Source organism: Schistocerca gregaria, chromosome 1 (assembly GCF_023897955.1).
Source record: "Schistocerca gregaria isolate iqSchGreg1 chromosome 1, iqSchGreg1.2, whole genome shotgun sequence".
NCBI lineage: Eukaryota > Metazoa > Arthropoda > Insecta > Orthoptera > Acrididae > Schistocerca > Schistocerca gregaria.
Window position 1 is genome coordinate 413,815,512 of NC_064920.1, and position 13,201 is coordinate 413,828,712.

Here is a 13,201-nt window from a genome sequence, read left to right on the forward strand (position 1 = left end):
CATTGTTGACCTTATTCATGACCCTATGGACAGCCGTCGTGCCCTGCTCAGTGAGGAAAGACTGAATCTCCTCGTCAGTCGATCCGTCAAGTGATCTAGTATATATCACACCGCGAGACGAATTCAAAGTGCGGTGAGCCTCCACCCGGACAGGGAACGTGTACAGGAGTGTGGCCTGAAGCAGTTTTTGTGCCTGAAAGGCGCTCTCAGTTTCTAGTAACAAAGTACCGTTACGCAACCTGGTACAAGACTTGACAGATCCGGCTATGGCATCTACGCCCTTCTGGATAACGAAAGGGTTGACAGAGGAAAAATCCTTTCCGTCCTCAGATCGAGAAACTACGAGGAACTGTGGGGCAGGTGGTACTACTTTTGTCACTGGTGGCTGGTCAAGTTTCCATTTGTGGGCAGAAGTCGAGAGAGAAGAAGAAGAGAAATCGATTGAGGAGGAATCCCCCATGATTGCCAGCATCTCCAATGGCGCGCTCCTTCCTTGTGGGGACCCTCTCAGAGGACACTCCCGCCTTAGGTGATTGTTCACACCTCAGGTTACACCTCCCGAGAAACGGACGGAGGGGCCAATCGCCATGATCGGAAGGTGTCAGCTCAGGCAATGACCTTTCCCTGGGCCTGGCCTTTACCAGGGGTACGTGCGTGCCTTACTTGTCTACCCAGGGCGCGGAATTACCTGTACATGTTACCCCATCACTGGCTACTCATGCGAATGCATGGGTCGGTGTTCAGGAACACACTGGGAGGAAGGAAAAAGAGGAAAAAGAAAGGAGAGAGGGAAAGAAAGGACAGACTGTCTCAAACGCCGAGGCGGAGACCAGAGAAAGCAAGGAGAAGAAGGCGAGGGAAAGAGTAAGTAAGACAGTGAGATGGAGAAGAATAAAGAAAGGAACCAACCAAAGGAAGGAAGAAACCAGAAAAAGTGAAAAACCAAAATGACCGCAAATATAGGTTGTGGAACCATCCGTCTCCGGACGCAGGCACTAACTACCCCCTTGAGGAAGAGGGACTCCTTTTAGTCGCCTCTTATGACAGGCAGGAATACCTCGGGCCTATTCCAACCCCTGGACCTGCAGAGGGGGATTCAGAAGGATGTAGGCTGCAGTACATACTGGAAGATGAAGCAGCTCGCACAGGATAGAGTAGGATGGCGAGCTGCATCAAACCAGTCTCAGGACTGAAGACCACATCAACGACAAGACAATAACTTCAACAATGTTTGTATTAATTATAATTGTCAAAACTATATAAATAGTCAAGCAAATAAGTCAACAGAAGTAGTCTATTTCAGACTAAATTTAACACTGTATGTTTTGTATTGGAAAAATTACCAAATATTCATTAAAATGCAAGTGAACATTAAATTGCTATGCTTATCATTCCATTAGTTTCTTGCAAAAAACATCTCACATAAAAAAAAACCTGAAAATACTATTCTGTCATGAAAAGTTACTCGCCACTATTGTTGATATCTGAACAACAGATGAAAGGGAAGTGTTATTACTTATTATTCTAACTTAACTGCTGCTGTACTTCATTTACAGCATTATATGCTCTGTATTGATTAGGCAAAAGGAGAGCATACAGAGTTATAATTTTGTATTTTCTAAGTGAACTGGAAGCAAGTAAAATGTTGCATGTACCACCTCCAGCAAGACAACGCCTAATAAGGCACTGTGGTGTTCAGACCAACCCTCCAGTTGATGATGGGTTCATTACTTTCTTTTTACCTGTATGCATTAACTGGTCACTGTCATTGCAAAGGAGAATAATTTTTCAAAGTCTGTGAACCATTTAGTGTGTCTTCATTGTCTGACTGGAGGAAACAACCCAGAATCAGTCATCAGCAGTCAACTTTGATATTAATCTACAAATCCAAGAAACCATGAATTTGCTGAAGTTCCATATGTAACAAGCTTCTTTGAACTGTTGCGGTAGACATGAGGCTGATAGCTCCTGCATCTTTTGGACAGTGAGCTTGTTCTGTTGTAGCAGTCTGATTTGCCACTGTAATTAACTTTTGTCTCAGGTTTTATTGGTACACAGAACTTCAGTTATTCTCAATGCTGCATTACAATGGCAAACCAGACTGCTACAACAGAACAAGCTCACTGTCCAAAAGATGCAAAAAAATATCAGCCTTATGTCAATGACAACAGTTCAAAGAACCTTATTAGAGATTGAACTTCAGGAAATTCATGGTTTCTTAGCCATGACCCATCCTAAAAACAGGGCTTTGCAGAAAAATACCTGGATTTGTACATTAATATCAAAGTTGGCTGCTGATGATTGATGTTGGGTTGTCTCCTCCAGTCAGTCATGTATTCTGCTTCAAAAAACAGATAGATGTCAATGGATCTCAAGAAACATAAATGATACTTTGCAATCACTGCCTGAGAACATGCATAATAAGGGCAGTATTATAATCTGGGAAATATTCTTCTGGCAGTTTATAGAAACATTAATCCATACAGGAGGTATTATAGATTTTCATTAGAAATCTATCCTCTGACAACATGACCAACTGTACATTAAGAGTGTCTTTCCCTGGAAGGGATATATATTTGAGTTGTTGTCATGTGAGTAGAGATTTCCCCAAATGGCTTGAAGTGTATTACTGCTTTTTTAAAGCTAAGGGGATGAATGCATACAATATAGCTGCTGCAGGTAACTAGAAGATTGAAATTCTCTAGATACTTAACTTTTTTAAAAAAATAAATTTTAGCTTTGCCAAATCTTTGAGAGGGGGGGGGGGGGGGGTCTTTCACCATGGTATGGAGACGTACAGTGTTTTTGCTTGTACCTATTTATATTTGCATTTGCTGATAGGGGTCTATGCCCTTTATTTGTTGGCTTCTCCTTTATTTAATGGAATGGGTATGTCAGCTTATCCTATGTATGCTAAAGTTCTACAAGAAATTGGAAGATTATATACATAATATGATAGTTCTTTACATATTTTAATTTAGCATGCTGACAATAATGTTCAGTTTAATTCAGCCTTGCTGCCAGATTTTGCACTTGTGGAGTAGTAGCTTTGATGGCTAAGCATGAGTCGCTAACAGTCAACATTCTAGTTGCTACCGATGCATGTCTGTGCACTTGTTTTGTAATGTTGTTTTCATATTGAGTGTCACACCTTCACCTGAGTATTGCATGTTAAAGAATTGCCATGGCATTTGTCTTCATTCTGGGCGCAGTGGGTGGGTGTTTATTGTTCAAAATCTGATGCTTTGACAGAAGATCTCCCTTCTTACAGCCCAGGTGTCTTTATTACCCCTCATACTTGCATTTTAGCAGAGAGAATCATGGCCAACATCATCCATTGACGAGGTAAGTGTTGTCTCAAACAACTGTAATTCACTTATTAATGTATCAAGCATTGTGAAACACAATATTCAGAGATTACTTTGCTGCACATGTATGTTAACGTCACCACACTTCACCGTTCACTTTGCTGAAAGACACATATAGCCATCTAAATACTGTATAAATTGCTTGTCTTAAAGTTCATCCCTTTACATGGAGTTTGGTTTCCAATGAAAATTCATATAAGTATTGAATTACAACAATATACATAACATGAAAACTTATATACCTATGGCTTATATTCCATCCATTGCTTACATTACTAACATAAATTTCTTAAATTTTAAAACACAATAAATTTTTCATTAGCTGCGTTCTGTTACTACTGTTTGTTTGTTAGTTTTTTTAACTTATCTTTGTTCATATCACATACACAAATTAATTACATAACACACTATTGTGATACAATGCAAGCATATGATACATTTATACTTCATTTTATAGAATCTTTTTGTTGTGCCTATCGCTACACAGTATCTCCACTATATGGTAGGTAGCAACTTTCCGTCTCTGGTATTGTTACATTCCATACTGTATTTTCCATTGTTTCATTTTATAGACAGGCTTTTATCACTTATTGGAGCTCATTTCTTCCTTAGGTAGAGGAGGGGAAAAAACATTCAAAGTAGGACTAAAACATTACGTATTGGTGGCCTAACTATGCTTGGCACCGCCTCCTTTGTTTGGGAGGGAGGGAAGGAAGGAAGTACTCATCTGCTGGTTCAAGGATTTATGAGGAAATGCTACTCCTACAATCATGGGCTAGTTGCTAAGGAACTTTTATTTCATGGACATGATGTCCACTGACTTACCATTCATGTACTTTCATGTTGTTTCTTCCTGTGCTAGTGCTGTTTATTCAGTTACTGGTAGCTTAGTGTTAAGTATGAAGAAGTTTCAGCCATCGTAGACTTATCTTTCTCAAATACCTGGAAATGTCATTATCTAAGGTTTCATGTGACACGATAAAAATTAACTGGCTTTTGTAAAATCACACATTTATGTGTACTCCGCAGTGAATAGGTGCTGGTAAATGTCAAAGAGATACACTGCAACAGTTCATATTTTCATTTTTCAGTTGCCTCATGACCTTTGTATAAATATCCTTATAACTAAATTGTTTATTCAAGGTACGGCCATTTCTTTATTTGGTATGTGCTACTGTTGACATAATTTTCTTTTTCTGTGCAGTGACAATGCACTGGTCTATAAAAGAAAAAAACTTAAAACTAACTTAAAACTAATTGCATTGCATAGCTCAGTGGCCACTGATACATCTGGTCTTTACATTCACCTGCAGATATTTCTATATTCTGTTTAAATTTATAGACATTCATTTATTCTGTTACCCTCATGATTACTTACCCTGAAAAGAAAATTATTTGATATTTCTTATGGTATTTTGTCATTATTTCTTAGCTTACACATCACATATATTTTTTATAATGCTTCCTTTTGCTTGTAAATATGTTGTATATAGCTAAGTATTTAATTAATGATGATGTAAATAATATAGAAAGAAACTTCCAGATGGGAAAAATATATTAAAAACAAAGATTCCAAGACTTACCAAGCAGGAAAGCGCCAGCAGACAGGCACATGAACAAAACACACACACAGAATTTCTAGCTTTCGCAACCGATGGTTGCTTCTTCAGGAAGGAGAGGGAAAGACGAAAGGATGTGGGTTTTAAGGGAGAGGGTAAGGACTCATTCCAATCCCGGGAGCCGAAAGACTTCCCTTGGAGGAAAAAAAGGACAGATGTACACTCGCACACACACACACACACACACATATCCATCCGCACATACATCTGTGTATGTGTGTGTGCGAGTGTACATCTGTCCTTTTTTTCCCCCAAGGGAAGTCTTTCGGCTCCCGGGATTGGAATGACTCCTTACCCTCTCCCTTAAAACCCACATCCTTTCGTCTTTCCCTCTTCTTCCTGAAGAAGCAACCATCGGTTGTGAAAGCTAGCAATTCTGTGTGTGTGTTTGTGTGTTTTGTTCATGTGCCTGTCTGCCGGCGCTTTCCCGCTTGGTAAGTCTTGGAATCTTTGTTTTTAATATAAGTATTTAATTAAATCTCTGTGTACATATATCAATAGGTTCGTTAGTTCTTATACACAGGTCAATGCCTCCTCTTCTCCTACTGACATCAGCGCATATTGTTGAGCACACGCAGCTGAACCATAAGTTAATTTTGTTTATACTTTTGCTTCACATGAAGCAGTGTATTACTTCCCATTCCTGTTGATTTTATACTTACATTTACAAATCAAAAGAATTACATACACATATACACATTACTTTATCTTAAAATGCCCTCCAGAAGAAAAAAATTACACTTAGAGTTATGTACACTATGTACATTTATTTTGTGATAGAAAGAAAAAATGCTACCTAACTCCATCTTTCTATAAAAGCTGTTATATCTTTGTGAGGTTGGAGACCCTTCCCTCTCCCTGTTTTCTCAAAGGCTAATCAGTACATCCCAGGATATAGTATTTTGAAAGTTATATATGATCCTGAAAGAGTAATTGCTACTTCTTATTCAGTTTGCCAAAGTTTGTCAGTTTAGGGAGCATCCCTAAGAGGACTTGTTGCCCTTCAAAAAATTGTGTAACATGTTTCAGTTTCTTATTTTTAATTTTCTTCCTATACTCAGCCCTGTTTTCTAGTGTAATTATGGCTTGCTTGATTTTTTTCTTGTAGTGCCATTTCGGTAATGTGTACTTTTGGCATGGGCGACTCCCACTCATTCGTTTTGTCTGGAACATCAATTCATTAGGTGTGAAACCTGTTGAAGAATGTGGAATGTTATGGACAACTTGCATTAAAGGAGTTATGTACTTATATATTTTGACACATTGGACTATTTTCAATTATTCAAAATGAGAGTCAAAATTGCATTAGTTTATTTTGCCAACAACCGGTTTCAATCCACGATGGGGTCATCTTCAGGACATTTAACACTGTAAAGTTATAATATCAGTAAGTAATCATGTACATAATCTACAAGCAATTAGTCAAAGTTACATAAATAAATAGATTTTTATACCCATTTGATCGCTCGCTGGAGTTATCACCTTGCCTGTGCAAAGTTGGTAACTACACATGGTTGGCTCTCTGCATGAGCTTAAATAATGGCCAATAACTTGTGGGCAGATGGTAACACCCTCCATGGTGGCCAATGGTAGTTACATGCTTAAGCAAGAAATCGTAAACTTTAAAGTTTGTTCCTGTTGTAATGTAAAATATAACAAATAACTAATTAAACCTCGAGAAATTTACAATTATGTAAAATCGAGGTGATTGTTGTTCCATTCATTTTTCACATCATTTGTGGATAGAGCAGAGCCCTCTATCTTTTGTGGTAGGGACGCTGTTGCCATGGGCAATAGTATACATCAAGCACCCTCTAGCCTGTGAGGTTGGGACGTCGTTGTCATGATAGCCGCTTTGTATAAGTTGTCTGCTGTAATACCATCTTCGTGTGGTGTTCGTTGTTATGGTAATGGCATACCATAACTATTCTTCCGCCATGTTGTTGTCAATCCATGCGGTCTTGTGCTGCAGCGGTATCTGTGTACAGCTTGTGTTGTCGTGGTGTGTTCTGGCTGCTATCCATAAAAGTTGTTCCTAGTAATTAGTAAAACACTTCAAAGTCAGTGTATTCTCCATTATAAAACTAATTATTAATTATTAATTAATAATTAATTAATAATAATTATTAATATTAGAAAAAGAAGTATATCAAGTGCCTCTTAGACTATTTGGCTAGGATTCTGTCATCATAGTAGCCTCCTCATACATGTCTGCTGTAGCACGGCATTCTATATCGTAGCATCGGTGTACCACAATCCTCCCTTCATCATGCTGCTGTCGAGCGACATAAGTTGTATTATGGATACTCATCCAAAAAGTTGTTTCTGAATTAGGACTTATGTAAGGAAATCTTTAAAACTTTGTAGGTCTTCATTATAAAATTAAAACACTATAGTAAAAAGTAGTATCCATATACATCATCATACACTATTAATATAACTGAGAAGGATAAGCAGTATCGTCATGAACTAATAAAGCAGACGACTTATACAAGGCAGCTACCATGACGACAGCATCCCAACCACACAGGCTAGAGGGTGCTTGATATATACTATCGCCCATGGCGACGGGCTCCCTACCACAAAAGATAAGAGGGCGCTGCTCTGTCCAAAAATGATGCAAAAAAGGAATGGGACAACAGTCACCTCAATTTTAACTAATTGTAAATTTCTATAGGTTTACTTAGTTATTTATTATATTTTACATTAGCTGTTACTCTGTAATCTGCAAATCATTAAAGTACCTGTTCAATCAGCATGATGTGTTCTAACGAAGTGGGTGTGGCTATTAGCATGTAGTTCAGTCGTTTACATAAACAGTGACTTTGCTAAGCAATTCTGGTCCTAAGACCTTGTCCAGTGCAGTGCACTAATGTTCAGTCCAAAGGGTAAAAAATGGAGTTCATAACTTCTGCCATCACAAACAAATGTAATATATTTTCAACTCTCTTCATGGAGCTTTATTTGCCAGTAGGATGCCTTAAGATCGAGTATACTGAAGTAATTTGTATTGTAAAGCCGGCCGCGGTGGTCTCTCGGTTCTAGGCGCGCAGTCTGGAACCATGCGACTGCTACGGTCGCAGGTTCGAATCCTGCCTCGGGCATGGATGTGTGTGATGTCCTTAGGTTAGTTAGGTTTAAGTAGTTCTAAGTTCTAGGGGACTAATGACCACAGAAGTTGAGTCCCATAGTGCTCAGAGCCATTTGAACCATTTTTTTGTATTGTAAAACTTTAAAAGCTGTTCATCCAAGTTGTCTGGTCTTTTGCATACTGGTACCAATATCTTATTAACACCTCTAGCATTGAGAACTAATCTTACAGAACTGTCTGGTTTACTTACTGGTAATAAAGGACTACAACAGGGAAAATTTAAGGTCGTATAATTCCCCTTTTAATCATATGATTGATATCTTCCCTTACTGTCTCTCATTTTTTCCATTGAATAGGATATGACATTACACAAAATGTTTCATGTGGATAAACTTCAAAATTATATTCATAATCTTTGATTACTACTGGTTCCTTACTGAAAACATTTGCATACTTAAATAACAAGATAGAAAGTTCTTGTAATTGCATATCATTTAATATCTATGATTCACTTAGTTTCTGTTCTACCATTTTGTAACTAACCCGTCTTTTCTTCATGTTCAGTATCAAATTTGTTTGTAAAATATACAGTTGGAAAGGAAGATTGTACTATTACAGTTGACTCTGGTATGTATTTGTTACTTTCATCAGGTGTTTTGGTTAAATCAATAGACAAAATCTGATCCTTTACACAAAAGTGGCATTTATCATTACCTATGTCAACCTGTGTTTTGTATATTCTAAATGTGTCTATGCCAATAAGACAATTAACCATGAGATTGTCAATTATAATAAAATTACACATCACTAAGAAAAGTTCAATTTGCAAAGGAATAAGTCCCTGATGTCAAACTAGTTTAGTCTTACTGCCTGTAGCAGTTTGCACCTTGAATTTTTGGACAGGAAATGTTGGAAATTTTCCTCTCTTCTTCAATTAACAGAAAATGCACTTGACATTAGGCTGGTAGAGGAACCTGTATCTAAAATTAACTGTGTGTCAATATTAACTATTTTCACTTTAATGTTTGCTCATACTTGTTCTTCCTGGATATCATTTGTTGTATCTAATTCATGCTGATACAGATCATCCTTGATGTCATCTTGTTTGTCAAATCTTATGAAACATATTTGTAGTTTTGCTTTGTCCCCTTGTCCCCAATCCCAGAGAGGTCAATAGCCTGGGGGTTAGCTACAACCAGTTGGTGTTTTCTGATGGCGTAATGTGACTCAATTCATTACCTGGAGTAATTTCAGTTAGTTGCACAGTGTGGTTTTTTTTTTACAAATTTGTATTGTTGGCTGCTGTGCTGTTATTTTGCTGCCCAAAGGTTGGCTGCAGTATAGTGTAAGGCATGACATTGTTGTCATGCGTTGGCTGCTGCTGCTGCACCTGACTGTCTCTGTTTATATTTGGCATTTGGCAGTGTGATGCTGGATTGTAATTTGATTGTGTATAGAAATTACTCCTGTTGTTTCAAAAATTTCTTTTGAATCATTTGTTTTTTCCATTCCTGTTGCCATACTCATTACCTCTGGGTATGTAACTTTGTTTTTGTGTGTACCATCCCTGCTGTGTGTTTAGATCACTTTTCACTGACTGATTTACATAACTATGTTGTTGTTATGCCTGATTTTCTGTTGTTCTATTCGGCACTGGTCTTTCTCATAGATTAAGTCAATAGGATCAAGCACTGACAGAAAATATTGAGTGTCATGCTCTGGTGTTATGACTAATTTTTCTCTAATGTGCAATGGTAAACGACTTTTCAAAATTTTTAACAGTTCTACCTGTAAAATTGGGTTCTTCCAGTAACGTGTTTTGTTCAGTTATTTTTCAAAGTATCTGCATAGACTACTGTATTTGCCATTGAATGGTGCTGAGTTGAAAACCTTGCTCCTGAGTCTTTCTTGTACTATCTCAGGCCAGTATTTGTTGAGGAAAGTGGATATAATTGCTGCAACATTTGGCCACTTCAATTGCCCATAAATGAATGTCACCTTGCATATATCCCACAACAAATCTGTTTTCTGTGCTTCCATCCAGTTGTGTGGAAATACATGCTGAAGAGCACTGATAAATACTACTGGGTTCACTCTTTTACCTTCAGTAATTAATGTAGTAAACTGCTGATGTCACAGCAAACCTTTGTCTGCAAAAATATTTGATAGACACATAGCTTTTTTGGTCATATTTATGTTGTTACTGTAGTTACCTGTAATCCTGATTGGCAATTGCTCAGGTGTTGGTGTTGTCAGTAAGTTTACATTTTCCACTCTGCAACTGTCACTGGTACATGCTGTAGGACTTGTAACAATTTGTGGATACATACCAACAGTTGTGGTTTGTTCACTGTAGCCTGTGTATTATTTATACGCATATTTCAAGATCCGGTAATATTTTCTTCTAAAAGATTGCGGATCCTATCTTCCGCGGCTTGTAGATTAATGTTTATCTTCTTCACTGTTTCATTTTCTTTTTTCTGAATAGCCTTTTCTGCTACAACTGTGTATAACTTACAATCGGTTACTAACTTCTCTGCAATGGTATTACTCTTATCTAATGTACCTGCTTCAGCTTGACTAATGATATAACTTAGATTTCCATTGATCTTCTCTCACTCCTTCTTAGCACATGCTGAATCAACTTCTCATGTTGCTACCCTTAAAGTAAACTCTTCTACAGCTAGAGGTTCACCTTCATAGTCTTTAGTTTAACGACAGTGGTTACTGTTATAACTTCAAGTTGAACAAATATCTTTCAAGGAAGACGCAATACATGAAAGTCACAGATCAAGTAAACAGAGTAAGATGTGTGTACATTTTAACAGTCAAATCATAACTGAATCCGAGTCTAGTGGCCACTGGCTGGCTGGCCGCTTAGGTGCCCCTGCTGCTGCATGGCTGGCAGATAGCGCTGCATGTAGAGGACGCGCGTAATTGCGCAGCAGCGCTTTGAAACATTGGTGAGTCACAACACTTTTCCCCCCTTTGAAGTTTTTGCACAGGTCTTGATGGAGGTGGTCTGTAGATTGCTAATGTCCATAGGTGTTGTTTGACTGGCCGTAAAGTCTCGAGGAGGAGGCTGCCCGTACAGACGGAAGTGTCCCCGATGATAACGGGTCGAGATGACAGGAGACATGGGGGTCGAATCTCTGGGGCCCCGTGCACCAATCTGCCCACTGCGGTGAGTCCGGTTGTTATAGCAGGAGACATGGGCGATGTGTCCACGTCCGTAGGAGAAGGAGGCGAGTAGAGCTGCTCCGACAGATGATGGTCATCCGGCTCCTGCATGGGTACATCTCCTGGTGGCATAAGTTCATGTGCTGGCACCAATATGATGGTAAGAGGACTGCATTGTGAGTAATGAGAGATTCCAGTACCCCGAGTGTCAGGTAGGGCTGAAGGTGGTGTAGCGGCATCCAGAACAGGCATTGCCGGCACACGAGGCCGAAGCTGGTCCGAATGACGTACTGCAACACCTGTGTCCATCTGGATTTCATACAGGCATTGGCCACAGTGTCGCAAGATGTGGCCAGGACTCCATTTTGGCCACCTGCCATATCCCTGTACTCCTACAAGGTCGTTGGCAGTGAAACGGCCAAGCAAAGGCACCCGCGGCCATGGGGTGGAAGGCCGCAGAAGATGAAGTAGCATGCGTGGCTGTGGTCGCCTATGGGGGTGAAACGGTAAGAAGCCAGAAATTGGAGAAGCACATCATCAGCAGCAGAAGAAGTCAGGAGTTTCCTCATCTGAGCCTTAAATGTGCAGACCAGTCGTTTAGCCTCACCGTTTGACTGTGGATGGAATGGAGGGGTAGTGACATGCATGATGCCGTGATGGGCACAAAAATCCTCAAAATCGGAAGAGGCAAATTGCAGACCATTATCAGTAACAAGAGTAGAGAGAAGGCCTTCCAAAGAGAAAGTGCGAGCTAGAGCATTGGTGGTTGCCATGGTGGTGCGTTTTTATGTAACAGGTGATGCAACGGCTGAGCCATCGAAGCAGCAGACGGTAAAACTTGTGATAGATAGTATGCTATTTTCCCCAAGAAGGCCTGCAGTTCCTGAAAAGATGTAGGGCGAGAAAGGGCATTGATCACAGCGACAGTTTGCTGAAGTGGTCGAATACCATCCCGAGACAGTTGAAACCCCAAGTATGTGATACATGCCTGAAAAAAATTTTGATTTCTGAAGATTACACTTAAGACCGGCAGTCTGTAAGACATGAAAAAGTGTGCAGAGATTTTGAAGATGTTCGTCAGCGGTGGAGCCAGTGACAACAATGTTATCCTGGTAATTTATACACCCAGGGACAGTGAGCAAAAATTGTTCCAAGAATCGCTGAAGGAGAGCAGGGGTGCTGGCAACCCCGAATGGCAATCGTTGGTACTGATAGTGGCCGAAAGGCGTGTTAAGGACCAGAAACTGCCAGGAAGCAGCATCGAGAGGAAGTTGATGATAAGCTTCTGACAGGTCAAGTTTAGAAAAATACTGGCCGCCAGCAAGTTTAGTGAACAATTCTTCAGGTCGAGGCTTAGGTTAAGTATCGATAAGGCATTGAGCATTTACAGTGGCTTTGAAATCACCACAGAGATGAATATCACCATTTGACTTAGCAACGCCAACGACAGGACAGGACCACTCACTGGAAGTGACAGGAAGCGAGACCCCTGAAGCAGTGAGACAATCCAGTTCTCATTTGACTTGATCACAAAGGGCCACAGGAATGGGCCAAGACCGAAAAAACTTAGGCCGAGCAGTGGGTTTGAGCATGGTATGAGCTTCAAAGTCATTTGCATGCCTCAACCCAGGAGAAAAAAGGGTCGAAAATGTCGTCAACAAGGAATCCAATTGAGCATAGGGAATAGCATCAGACACGATATTGACAGAGTCATCTATGGAGAACCCAAAAATATGAAAGGCATCAAAACCAAAAAGATTCTTCATGTTACTATGGTTGACCACAAATATGGGAACAGTGCGAATGACAGATTTGTAAGATACCTCAGCATCAAATTGTCCCAAGAGAGAAATCTTCTGTTTATTGTAGGTCTGTAATTGCCTAGTGACAGGTGACAGGATTGGAGAACCCAACTGAAGATACGTCTGAGAATTGATAATAGT